General features: G+C 33.5%; 3 pseudogenes; 2 read left to right on the top strand and 1 right to left on the bottom strand.

Moving 5' to 3' along the window:
- The first annotated feature begins 2,777 nt into the window (after window positions 1-2,777).
- On the top strand, window positions 2,778-4,493 carry LOC145606821 (putative inorganic phosphate transporter 1-3 pseudogene; annotated as a pseudogene).
- A 4,189-nt stretch (window positions 4,494-8,682) lies between these two features.
- Window positions 8,683-10,281, top strand: LOC145608066 (putative inorganic phosphate transporter 1-3 pseudogene; annotated as a pseudogene).
- A 2,344-nt stretch (window positions 10,282-12,625) lies between these two features.
- LOC145608065 (putative inorganic phosphate transporter 1-3 pseudogene) lies at window positions 12,626-14,488 on the bottom strand (annotated as a pseudogene).

Here is a 14,488-nt window from a genome sequence, read left to right as displayed (position 1 = left end):
GAAAAAAAAAAGATGTATAGAGACAAAGTTTTTTGTAATGTGCCATTTTGTTCTTAAAGGTGATTTATTTTAATCTTTTATATGTGCAAAATAAGTTTAATATATATATATGAGTAAAAAATAGTTGCATATCACCACTCTCGTCCTTTTCGATTTATAAATATGATGTTACACATTGCTATATATAAAAAATTTACAATGCAGGCCTTTTACAATATAAGGCAAGGTAAACAAAGAGTTAGAGGATCAAAGAACAAAAAAAGACACATCCATGGTGCATTGGTGCAGAGACATCAGTTAGAGGTGCTGAATGCACTTGATATAGCGAAAACACAATAGTACCATTTCACAGCAATTGTAATTGCTAGTATGGGATTTTTCACATATACATATGACTTGTGTAACATACCCAAATCTCTTTCTATGGAAATACTAGTATAATATATATATATAATTATACCGTACAGATAGACTTAGACGTATTAATACAAGGCTACTCAAATTGCTTAACCCAATGCCAAAATTTGCAGCGGAAACTCAAACTCTTCTTTTTATTATTAATTATAAATAAAATCATTGTTATGAGTATTTAAAAATAAAGACAAAAACAATCAACATTCTAAACTAGCTAAGCTAGGTGAAGTGAATCACGGGACTCTCATATGCTCAATCATGACTCTACCTGAAATAGTCAACGTGCTTACCATTAACGTAAAAAGGGCGAACCAAAACAAATAGAAAATACGAATTAGCAAAATATGCCAAGTACATTTAAGTGTAGGATAAGTTAACTTAACTTATTAGAAAACATGCTTTTAGAACCAATTATGGAAATTTCAATATTTAGTTTCAATAGCTCAAACCTCATAATTCAAAATCAATTCTCAAGATTCTCAAAATATTTCCAATAACACAATAGTTCAATAAAAATGATTTATAAAATAAATTTCTCTTTTTAAAACCCAATTCCTCTATTAAGTGTGCACACCTAGCTTCCAAGTTAGTGTCTTTATGTAGAAAGGTTATTCTTAAGTAAAGACTCGGTCATACAAAGTCCAAAGTCTTATCAACCAAATCCGCATAGCGGGATTAATATAATCATGCTTGTAAGCTTTAATAATAATTCAATAATTCCTCATACACTCATAATTAAATAAATCAACCTTTATAATAGGTTAACTCAAAATTCCTTTTTATTTAATTAAATATGCTTTCAAAATCAAACATTTTAGTCTTTTCAAAATCACGCGATGATCAGTGTAATTAATGTTCATTCTAATTCAATTTTTGTACAAATAGTTCTTAAAAACAACTTTCTTTCAAAATAAAAGCAAAACTTAATTTAATTTTAAATTTAAAAGGGAAAATCTAATATCATCATTTGAGGTATTTCTTTTTTGGGTTTTTCTAAGCTATGCCCGTAAGGTTGTTGAGTTTTTAAGGTGTGCGCATGCTTTTCCAATTTAAATTGTTTAATCAACTGTATCCTTTGACGTTATCTCGACGTTAGTAATTGAAAAAAAAATAGAGAGAGTAATAAGAAGCGGATGAAGAAAAAAAAAAGAAAAATGTACACCGAGAGCTTGACATATCAATGGTTGTATTTAGAAATAAGAAGAAAAAGTAGATGAAAAAATGTGCGGAAAAAAGATAATGTTAATCCCTTAAATAACTACAACTCAATTTGTACGTGAAATTTCTCTCCAAAGTAAGATTAATTAACAGTTAAAACAACCACTAACGGTTGGTTGACGTCAAAGGGTACAATTAAATAAACACTTTAAGTTGAAGGGCACATCTTATAATTTTGAAAAAATATGGACACACCTTAAAATATCAATAACCACGGGGCCACAGTATAGAAAACCCTTTTTTTTTTTTTTTTTTTTTTTTAAAGGCTCATTTGGGGTATTTTTTAATCAGCGTAATTAATACAAACTAATTGAACGTACTTAAAAGTTGGAAAATAATATATATTACTTTATCAAAAGATACTATAAATGAATTTATCAAGTATATGTGTACGGTTGAACAGTTGTGTTATTATTGTCAAGAAACATGAGACTTTCCGGTTGTGGAAATTTTCATTCATGAACATGTAGTATATTTGCATCAAGCATGTAAACTCCATTAAAAAGTAATTGATAAAACATGAAAGAGTATATGCTTATAAGATTACGGAGTAGATTCCGGAAGAATGTTTAAGCATGATTTCCCTTTAAATACTTTTGTTTTTCCCTCCAATACCTTCACAAATCAAAATATCTATCTTCTACTTCGGCTTCTTCTCCTCTACAAAAGGGTTAGTCATAAATATCTCTTTCTATAATTTCTCGTCTTAGCTTCATAGTTCATATACATTATAGTTCTACATGTACATATTCCTGTTATAAGTATAGTTGTTACGTGCTCATCATTATCAAACGATCTCCTTCAATTATATGTAGCATGTGTGATCGCATGCGCAAACAGAATTTTGAATTAGTAGATAGTAACAACATAATTAACATTGCCTTATATAGTTTAATTTCTTGTTATTGTATACTAGTGCTACAAATTATGCATTTTCTAAATTAAATTCTACGTATGTAGTCTTGTGATATAATGTATGTATGTATGAGCTACAAAATTAATGTCATTACATAAATGTAACTGTAATAATGTGCTGCAAAACCATTACACAATTTGTCAATAAACGTTTAATTTACCTTGTAGGTCTTTTACAACATAAAGTCAACAGCGAGTTAGGAAACTGGAGAACAAAAAGAGACACATTAATGGTGAAAGGACAACAACTGGAAGTGCTTAATGCACTTGATGTTGCGAAAACACAATGGTACCATTTTACAGCAATTGTGATTGCTGGTATGGGATTCTTCACAGATGCATATGACTTGTTTTGCATTTCCCTATTGACAAAGCTTCTCGGTCGTATTTACTATGATGTACCCGGATCAAATAAGCCAGGCGCATTGCCTATCAACGTCTCAGCTGCCGTAAGTGGAGTGGCCCTCTGTGGGACACTGGCTGGCCAACTCTTCTTTGGTTGGCTCGGAGACAAAATGGGAAGGAAAAAGGTGTATGGTATGACCTTGGTTATGATGGTTGCAATGTCCATTGCCTCTGGTCTCTCCTTTGGGAGAACCGCCAAGAGTGTCATGACAACACTTTGCTTCTTTCGTTTTTGGCTTGGATTTGGTGTGGGAGGTGATTACCCTTTATCTGCCACCATCATGTCCGAGTATGCTAACAAGAAGACTCGTGGAAGTTTCATCGCCGCTGTTTTTGCTATGCAAGGCATGGGTATCTTAGCGGGTGGAATTGTTTCCTTAATTGTATCTTCCGCATTTGAGGCCAAATTCAAGCCTCCCTCCTTCAAAGTAAATGCGGTTGCCTCCTTACCACCAGAGTGTGATTATATCTGGCGTATTGTCTTGATGTTCGGAGCTATACCTGCTGCCACAACATACTACTGGCGTATGCAAATGCCTGAGACTGCTAGATACACTGCTCTTGTGGCTAAGGATGCTAAGCAAGCTGCTTCAGATATGTCTAAAGTCCTCAAGGTTCAAATTGATGCTGAAGAGGAAAAGGTTGACCAAATAGCGAAGAGTGATAAAAATCAATTTGGGCTTTTCACAAAACAATTTGCTCGTCAATACGGTCTTCGTCTACTAGGAACCACTAGCACTTGGTTCTTACTAGACATTGCATTTTATAGCCAAAATCTTTTCCAAAAAGATCTTTTTAGCTCCATAGGGTGGATCCCACCAGCAGCAGATATGAATGCGATCAGAGAGGTGTATATGGTTGCAAGAGCTCAAACCTTGATTGCTCTTTGTGGAACCGTCCCCGGCTATTGGTTTACTGTTGCTTTCATAGACATAATTGGACGTTGGTGGATTCAAATGATGGGATTCTTTTTCATGACCGTTTTCATGTTTGCTATTGCCTTTCCCTACAAATATTGGCAACAAAAGGAGAATCGTATAGGATTCATTATCATGTATGGGCTTACCTTCTTCTTTGCCAACTTTGGTCCAAATGCCACTACTTTTGTGGTGCCCGCTGAGGTCTTCCCAGCTAGGTTGAGGTCAACTTGCCATGGTATATCAGCAGCAACTGGAAAAGCCGGGGCCATTATAGGAGCCTTTGGATTTGTGTACGCCTCACAAGAGAAGGATCCTGCAAAGAGAGACCATGGTTATCCCGCCGGTATTGGGAAGAGTAAATCCCTAATCGTTCTTGGTGTTATCAACTTTCTAGGTATGTTGTGCACTTTAATGGTGCCCGAGTCTAAGGGTAAGTCTCTTGAAGAATTAGCTGGTGAGGTTGAGGTTGATGAAGTTGACGACGAACGCAGGAGTTCTGCTTGATTAGTACTCTTTTGTTTGGCGTACATACTGATCAAGTTATTGTCTTCCGTCTTGATTTTTTTGGGAAATTCCCTGTTTCTCATGGTGAGAAACAAAATTTATTTCTCATGATGGCATTTTCGTGAATAAATCAACAACTTTTTCAATATTGTGGGCTCCACAGTTGAATAAAATTGAAAAAGTTGTTGATTTATTCACAAAAATGCCCCCATGAGAAACGAATTCATTTCTCACGGTGAGAAACTTGGGCTTCCTCGATTTTTTTTCTTTGTTCTATTCGTATTTTGTTTTTCGTACCCGAAGCCAATGTTGATTTTTGTAACTGGGTTCGAATTTTTTTTTTCTTCACATTTTTTTTAATTATAATTTAATTTTTTTTTTGTAAAGGATTAAATTAATTGATTGGCAAATTAATGTAGCCGTTGAATGCAATGAAATTTATTTATATCTATTAGCTTCTCTTTTTTATCTTTCTAAAAACTGCTAAATTATTGGTATCTTTTTTATTTGTGAATAAGTATGTATAGTAGTTATGAATCTTGTGCATACAAACTTTTAAATAGATGTGGTTCACATTAATTTATTGTAAACCACTAATATTAGAGACACTCTGGTCGTTTTATATATTAATAAAAAAAAACGCATCATCATGTTAAAATAAAGGTTATTATGCTAAAACTAAAGTCATTGTGTTATTTCAAAGGTCATAAGAGGTTATTATTATATTTTTTTTAATGAAAGTTTAATGTATTGGTTAATATGAATAATAAAGACCACTATATTTAAATTAGGATAACTATGTCTAACATTACTTCAGATGACATGTGTGTTTTTAGGTCCACATTAACGTCACACAAGTTTTGATAAAAGTAACTATGTTAAAATTATGGTCACTATGTTCAATATATCGTCTTCAGTTGCGCATGTATGGATCTCAAATCCACAATAATATTACTGTGAATCGGGTCCATACAAGTTTTTCCCACAATATTATTGTATAACTTTTGTAAAATTATCTTAAAATGATCCTCACCATGAAGTAAGTAAAAGTCACCTTGATATGAATAAAAGCTACATTTATAAAAATAACAGTTACCTACTATGATTTATTGATAAAAGTACTCTAGTCAAATGGGTAAACATCAATTCTCAATGAGTAAAAGTATAATTTTATTAAACTATTCTTATAACCTATTCACATTAAAATTATATCATGTTAAAGTTATTACAAAGAAGGCTAAAAGTTATCCTAAAACTATTCAATGTATACTAATATATATTATTGCGAGTCGTGTGTATGCAAAAGTTATTGTTTATGTAAATAGCATAATCACTTAGGCCCTGTTTGATTCACCTTAATTTTGCTGAACTGAGATTATTTTTACTGAACTGAACTTATTTTTATTGAACTGAACTTAATTTTACTGAACTGAAATTAATTTTTATTGAAATTAAATTATTTTTACTGAACTGAAATTATTTTTTACTGATTTTCTATTATAATTCTTCTTTAAGAAAACTGAATTTTACTAAACTGAAATTATTTTTACTGAACTGAAATTAATTTTACTGAACTGAACTTATTTTTACTGAACTGAAATTATTTTTACATAATATTATTTTTTTAAGGTGAAAAGAACAGGGCCTTAATCCCTTCATCACCGATAACACAAATAGCACCCAATCACCCTATTTCCAGCTCCAATTTGACAATTTCTGAACATCCACCCCCCTATTTTTTCCAATCTTTTCTCATCTTTAGGAATGTTCCCCCAACTTTCCTTGTGTTCCTTATTATTAATTTTGTTAACCATATTTTCCCTTTTTGGAGCTCATATTTATTTTCAAAAAAAAGGAAATATATTTCAAAATCAAGCTTACTACCATTCCAGCCAAAAAAAAAAAAATAAATAAATAAAATGTTACACTCTTTGACTTTGTCACTTGATTGTTCTTTTTTTTTTTTGATGCAAACGAGGGGCTAGGCCCCGGAAAAGAAATTACAAAAATAAAACTAAGCAGAAATTAAACGTGGCCAAGCCACACCAACAATATCATTGTGAAGAAAACGTCCTAACTCGAGAGGAGGGAATTGAATCAACTCGATATTGTTGTTCTGGGTGACCCCTTGATTAGCTAACCAGTCTGCAGCTCGATTTGCTTCTCTGTAAACATGAGTAATTTGAATTTGCCAATTAGCTTCCTCGATGAGCCTCTTGCAATGTCGAATAATGTGATAGCCTTGGCCTCTATAAACTTCTTCATTGTTCATCGCTGCAACAACAAGCTGGCTATCTACTTGAGTGTTCATTGAATAAGCAGGAATGCAGGATTAGTGCTAAATAAAGTTTTTACAGGTTTCAAAAAATATATATAAATAAATAAAGTTTTTATAGGGGAATGATTGAACGAAGACCCGGCCAACCCTTACCTACAGTAACCAGTGCGCCTGCACAAGGCCTAAAAATTGAAGGCACCTGACATTGTTCTATACTTCTATCTTATAGCTAGAGTAGATTAACTAGCGGTTAACCTGACTCAATCCGAGCCGAAAAGGGCGAGTTTGGTCAAGTAAAAAATAAGTTTTTAAGTTAAAACCCAAATCCGACCCGATAAAAGCCCAAAAGCCCACTTTAGCTTAATAAGCCCATCTCTTTTTGCAGGTTTGGCCATGAGATCTGATGTCAAGGCTCGTCCGATCCGAATTTTTTATCACCTCTACTTATACTACCATATGCCATTTTAAAGATCAAATATGATGAAGTGGCTCGCTAAGCGATATTTAAAGTTTCAAGTTCGGAATATTAACTAATTTAAGCTCCAAGTTTTAAATTCCATCAACAAATTTCTCCTTTTATTTCGGTCATATGGTAATATATACTAACTTTTCACCATTAAGGGCATTAACCATGAATTGCTAACCATATCAGCAAATCAATAATTAAATCTGCAAAAACGCAATTAGTGTTTAAGCTACCTTAATCTAGTGCTATCTATGAAAATCTCTCATTTTGTAAAATAAAAAAATAAAATAAAATACACCTTAATTTTGTACACCCTCTGTATTTTAATAATTGTTCCATTTTCTTTGGACACTTATGTCGATGCAACTTTTTAACTAGTTATCAGTAAAAAGTATTCATTTTAACAATTGAAAATTAATAATCTATTTATTGAGACGATTTCAGCAAGTACCATAAAATTATATTTTTTTCATATGTATAAATCATAAATCTTTTTGAGACGATTTTTCATATGTATAAATCATAAAGATTAGTCAATGTAAGTTAAATAGATATAGCAAAAAGTTGCAATAAAGCAAGTAATAAAATACGAAAGAAAGAAGTATTAATTAAAATCATACCATGTAATTAGAGACTGTATGTAAGTAAATATCTTCCTAAAAATAATATAAGTAAATTTCTGTCAAAAGGAAAAACAAAATACAAGTAATTAACTAATGCGACGGATTTATATTAGATGAGACGAATAACCCTTTCATGCCTAATAAGAACTTATCAAACATTTATTGTCTCAAAAAAAAAAAAAAAAAAAAAAAACTTATCAAACATTTAGATAAAGAAATTAAAAATAAGAGATATTTTCTGATAATAAAGGAGCTAGAGAATGAGAGATATTTTTTTGATGCACTGTCTGTTTACTAGTTGACTAAAAATTATAATAGTAATTTAACAAAAGATACCAAAAAATAATATTGAATATATCAATTATACATGTATGGTTAGACAGTTGTTTTCTTATTGTCATGTAAGAAACATGAGAATTTTCAGTTGCGGAAATTTTCATTCATAATAAACATATATATTTGCATGTAAACTCCATTAAATACTATTTGATAAAACGTGGATGAGCATATGCTTATAAGATTACGGATCATGGGAGTAGATACCGGAAGAATGTTTCGACATAATTTCCTTTTAAATACTTGTGTTTTTTCCCTCCAATTCCTTCACAAATCAAATTCTCTCTTCTACTTCGGCTTCTTCCTCCTCGTTGAAAGGGTTAGTAATGCATCTCATTCTCAATATTTTTTTTTCTCTTGTTAATGGTATACCCGTTTACAGTCTTGTGTTGATATACGTAGTATATAATTATACAAATATGTGCTACAAAATATATCTAATTTATACATTACTTAATATATATAGTAACTTCGAATAATTAGTGTTCGAGCTATATATTACACTATCTAACCCTAAATAATGTAATAATCCTTCTTGCAGGTTTTGAACGATATAAGGTCGATAACGAGTTGGAAAACTGGAGAACAAAAAGAGACAATTTAATGGTGAAAGGACAACAACTAGAAGTGCTTAATGCACTTGATGTTGCGAAAACGCAATGGTACCATTTTACAGCAATTGTGATTGCTGGTATGGGATTTTTTACAGATGCATACGACTTGTTTTGCATCTCTTTGTTGACAAAGCTTCTAGGTCGCATTTACTATGATGTACCCGGAGCAAGTAAGCCTGGAGCATTGCCTATCAACGTCTCAGCTGCTGTAAGTGGAGTTGCCCTATGTGGGACACTAGCTGGACAACTCTTCTTCGGTTGGCTCGGAGACAAAATGGGGAGGAAGAAGGTGTATGGTATCACATTGGTTATGATGGTTGCAATGTCCATTGCCTCTGGTCTCTCCTTTGGGAGCACCGCCAAGAGTGTCATGACAACACTTTGTTTCTTCCGGTTCTGGCTTGGATTTGGTGTTGGAGGAGATTACCCTCTATCTGCCACAATCATGTCTGAGTATGCTAACAAGAAGACTCGTGGAAGTTTCATTGCCGCTGTCTTTGCTATGCAAGGCATGGGTATCTTAGCTGGTGGGATTGTTTCCTTAATTGTATCTTCCGCATTTGAGGCCAAATTCAAGCCTCCCCCTTTCAAAGTAAACGCAGCTGCCTCACTACCACCGGAGTGTGATTATATTTGGCGTATTGTCTTGATGTTCGGAGCTATACCTGCAGCCACAACATACTATTGGCGTATGCAAATGCCTGAGACTGCTAGGTACACTGCTCTTGTGGCTAAGGATGCTAAGCAAGCTGCTTCAGATATGTCTAAAGTCCTCAAAGTTCAAATTGACGCTGAAGAGGAAAAGGTTGACCAAATAGCGAAGAGTGAAAGGAATCAATTTGGACTTTTCACAAAACAATTTGCTCGCCAATATGGTCTTCGTCTTTTGGGAACTACCAGTACATGGTTCTTACTCGACATTGCATTTTATAGTCAAAACCTTTTCCAAAAAGATCTTTTTAGCTCCATAGGGTGGATCCCACCAGCAGCAGATATGAATGCGATCAGAGAGGTGTATATGGTTGCAAGAGCTCAAACCTTGATCGCTCTTTGTGGAACTGTTCCTGGATATTGGTTCACTGTAGCTTTCATTGACGTGATTGGACGTTGGTGGATTCAGATGATGGGATTCTTCTTCATGACCGTTTTTATGTTTGCTATTGCCTTTCCATACACGTATTGGCAAAAGAAGGAGAACCGTATTGGGTTCATTATCATGTATGGACTAACCTTCTTTTTTGCCAACTTTGGTCCTAATGCCACTACCTTTGTTGTGCCTGCTGAGGTCTTCCCAGCTAGATTGAGGTCTACTTGCCATGGTATATCTGCAGCAACTGGAAAAGCTGGTGCCATTATTGGAGCTTTTGGATTTGTGTATGCCTCACAAGAGAAGGACCCAGCTAAGAGAGATCATGGTTATCCCGCCGGTATTGGGAAGAGTAAGTCCCTTATTGTGCTTGGTGTTATCAACTTCTTAGGTATGGTGTGCACCCTAATGGTTCCTGAATCTAAGGGTAAGTCTCTTGAAGAATTAGCTGGTGAGGTTGAGATCGATGAAGTTGATGATGAACGCAAAGAATCTGCTTGATTTATGCTATGGTGACTTGAAGATGTTACCCTTGGTTAATTCAAGACATACCAGATTTCTTAACCTCTTGTTTTTTTGTTATTTGTATTGAGCACCAATGATTAGTTGGGTTCAAAACCCGCTTGCTTTTTATGTTATTAAAATTATTTAATTTGCTACTAAAAGTAGCTAATGAATATTCCATTACAAAGTATAACTTTGTACTCCATGTTTCAAATTTAATAAAATATTTCTCTTTCTAATTCATTGTCACTCCTTTATTTATCACGAAACCATTAATATTGGATAATTTCTATTTTCTCATGACAAACCATGCTACTTTGTAAAAGTATTGCCATGATGCCACTCCCTTTTTTCAATTAAAAACTTTCTCATCACTAGGGCGGCTAACGTGCGCATCTCACGTCATAGCTATCTAGTCATGTCTAGAAGCTTTTTCGGTTTAACTTTATGTCACAACTTTAGTTGGCAAATTTAATAAGAAAAAATATGTAAATAAATATTGTTAAGGGTATAAATGTCCACACACTATTCTCGAGTGTTTTAAAAAAGGCAATTAACGCATAAGGGCAAAAAAGCGTATAAACATAAATATAATTGTCTAAACTCTATTCTTAAGAATCATCCTAAACTTTTTAAAAGGTAGAAAATTAATATATACTAGGTAAAATCTATCTTCTAACCAAAATTGGTAAAAAAACTTCTTTTATATTTTGTAATAATTCATATTTTATACTGCTAAAAAAGTTAGACCACCTATTCTCTCTCGTTCAATATCATAATACACCACTATCTTATTACACTTTTTTTTTCCGATTAATTAAATCATTTTCCATCTTTTCTCTTCATATACGCATTCCTTTAGAATAATTATTAACAAGTGACAACTCCAACAATCTATCACCTAAATCTTGTGGCTTCTATACTATATACTAAAGTAATCATCTATTAGGACACTTGACATAGTTTTGTGATAAATTTTCCCTCCAAAATACTCCCTCCATCCCCAAATGATAGTCACTTTTGAAGAAAAATCACGGGAATTAAGGAGAATTAAAGAAAGTACATCGAAAAAGTAAATTTACATTGGGTATGCAAAAAAGTAGAGAGAGAAAGTAATTTAACTACATGGGAAGTAAAATTTACATGGAAAAGTTAAATTTGCACAAACATTTTTGCAAAAGTTAGAGAATTTTGATAAAAAAAAATAATATTAATGGTACTTGAAAAAAGCAAATGTGGCTAACATTTTGGGTCACTAAAAATGGCAAAAGTGACTATCATTCGGGGACGGAGGGAGTATATATATATACACACACACACACACACATATATATATATATGTACATATATATATATATATATATATATATATATATATATATATATATATATGTATATATGTATATATATATGTGTATATATATTGAAATTATTTTTGCATAACTTAAGTTATTTTTACTAAAATGACATTATTTTTATTTAACTAAAACTTTTTTTTCCTGACTGAAATTATATATTTTTACTGGTTTTCTACTATTTTTTTTAAGTTACCGATTTTTACTAAACTAAAATTATTTTACAATTTTATTTATTTATTTTGTTTGACAAGATTATTTTTTTTTAAGGTGGAGTGAACAAGGCCTAAATTTGATCTTATTTAAAAAAAAAATGTGTTACATAAGTCATTTATTTTAATTAACGCCATTTTAATTGACTATTTATTAATCTTGTCAAAAAAAAAAAAAAAATTGACTATTTATTAATAAATCTCATTATTATGAAATATGAATCAATACATTATATTGCACGGAGCAAGACTAGTAATAGATAATCGACAACAACTTCTCGCTTAAAAACGTATGTCAAGGTGTGTGACATTAAAATTGGAACAAATGAGTAATTGATTTCTTTTTCTTTCAAAATTGATACTTCTTGAATTCTTTGTCCCAGTACGTAGTTCGAATCACTACACACAATTTTATAATATACATCTCTTAATTCTTCTATTGTTTATAACATGCATATTATCTCAAGCTCTTGTTTTAGTCTTATGAATAAATCCATGAATTGATAATCAACAAAGCTTGATTTTGGTAATTGGTGGAGTATTTCATTAAGAAAATACACTCATTACACGAAATTTTACCCAACTACCATCATCGATTTAATATCCTGAAATATTGTATTTGTCAAAAAATTCAAGTGTTATTATGATGAGGAAGTTATATACAAGTATAAAGGATCTAATAGGGCCAATTCTAGATCTTTAAAATGAAATCCCAGTTCCAAATTAAAACAAAGCATATATTTTTTTTAATGGAATTACTATTATAGAAAACAATTTAAGGAAATACAAAAGAAAAACAAAGCTATACTGATAAAAAATACTTTTTTGCACCAAAAAAAAATAAAGAATACTTTTTAATTTATTATAATTTTCATTGCATTCATGATTTATAAGCTACTTTTAGTAGCAGCTTAAATACAAATAACAAGTGAGAACAAATCCAAACTAATCATTGGCATTCAATATAAATAACAAAAACAAGTAATTCAAAAAAACAAAAAATTTTGACATGTCTAAAAATGAACCAGAATAAATCAAGCGGAACTCCTGCGGTCATTATCAACTTCATCAACCTCAACTTCACCAGCTAATTCTTCAAGTGACTTACCCTTTGATTCGGGAACCATTAAAGTGCAAAGCATCCCGATAAAGTTGATGACACCAAGCACGATAAGGGACTTACTCTTCCCAATACCAGCGGGATAACCATGATCTCTCTTAGCCGGATCCTTCTCTTGTGAGGCGTACACAAATCCAAAGGCTCCTACTATAGCCCCTGCTTTTCCAGTTGCTGCAGATATACCATGGCAGGTAGACCTTAATCTAGCTGGGAAGACTTCTGCAGGAACCACAAAGGTGGTGGCATTAGGACCAAAGTTGGCAAAGAAAAAGGTGAGCCCGTACATAATAATAAACCCAATACGGTTCTCCTTTTGTTGCCAATATTTGTAGGGGAAGGCAATGGCAAACATGAAAACAGTCATGAAAAAGAATCCCATCATCTGAATCCACCAACGTCCAATTATGTCTATAAAAGCGACAGTGAACCAATAGCCGGGGACAGTTCCACAAAGAGCAATCAAGGTTTGAGCTCTTGCTACCATATACACCTCCCTAATAGCGTTCATATCTGCTGCTGGTGGGATCCACCCAATGGAGCTAAAAAGATCTTTTTGGAAAAGGTTTTGACTGTAAAATGCAATGTCGAGTAAGAACCATGTACTGGTGGTTAGTTCCCAGAAGGCGAACACCGTATTGTCTAGCAAATTCTTTAGTAAACAACCCAAATTGATTTCTTTCACTCTTTGCTATTTTGTCAATCTTTTCCTCCTCGGCGTCAATCTGAACCTTTAGGACTTTGGACATGTCTGAAGCAGCTTGCTTAGCATCCTTAGCCACAAGAGCGGTGTATCTAGCAGTCTCAGGCATCTGCATACGCCAATAGTATGTTGTGGCAGCAGGTATGGCCCCAAACATCAAGACAATACGCCAAATGTAGTCGCTCTCTGGTGGTAGGGAGGCAATAGGGTTATCTTTGAAAGCAGGGGGCTTGAATTTGGCCTCAAATGCGGCTGAAACAATTAGGGAGACAATTCCACCAGCTAAGATACCCATGCCTTGCATAGCGAAGACAGCAGCGATGAAACTTCCACGAGTCTTCTTATTAGCATACTCAGACATGATCGTGGCGGATAGTGGATAATCTCCTCCAACACCAAATCCAAGCCAGAAACGAAAGAAGCAAAGTGTTGTCATAACACCCTTAGCACTGCTCCCAAAGGAGAGACCAGAGGCAATAGACATTGCAACCATCATAACCAAGGTGATACCATACACCTTCTTCCGCCCCATCTTGTCTCCGAGCCAACCGAAGAAGAGTTGGCCAGCTAGAGTACCACAAAGAGCAACTCCACTTACAGCAGCTGAGACATTGATAGGCAATGCTCCTGGCTTACCAGATCCAGGCGTGTCATAGTAAATACGACCGAGAAGCTTGGTCAACAAAGAGATGCAAAACAGGTCATATGCATCTGTAAAGAATCCCATACCAGCAATCACAATTGCTGTGAAATGGTACCATTGCGTCTTCGCAACATCAAGTGCATTTAGCACTTCTAACTGTTGTCCCTTCACCAT

The sequence above is a fragment of the Chenopodium album genome, chromosome 23 (assembly GCF_948465745.1).
Source record: "Chenopodium album chromosome 23, dcCheAlbu1.1, whole genome shotgun sequence".
Taxonomy (NCBI): Eukaryota; Viridiplantae; Streptophyta; class Magnoliopsida; order Caryophyllales; family Amaranthaceae; genus Chenopodium; species Chenopodium album.
This window is presented reverse-complemented; position numbering and strand designations above follow the sequence as displayed.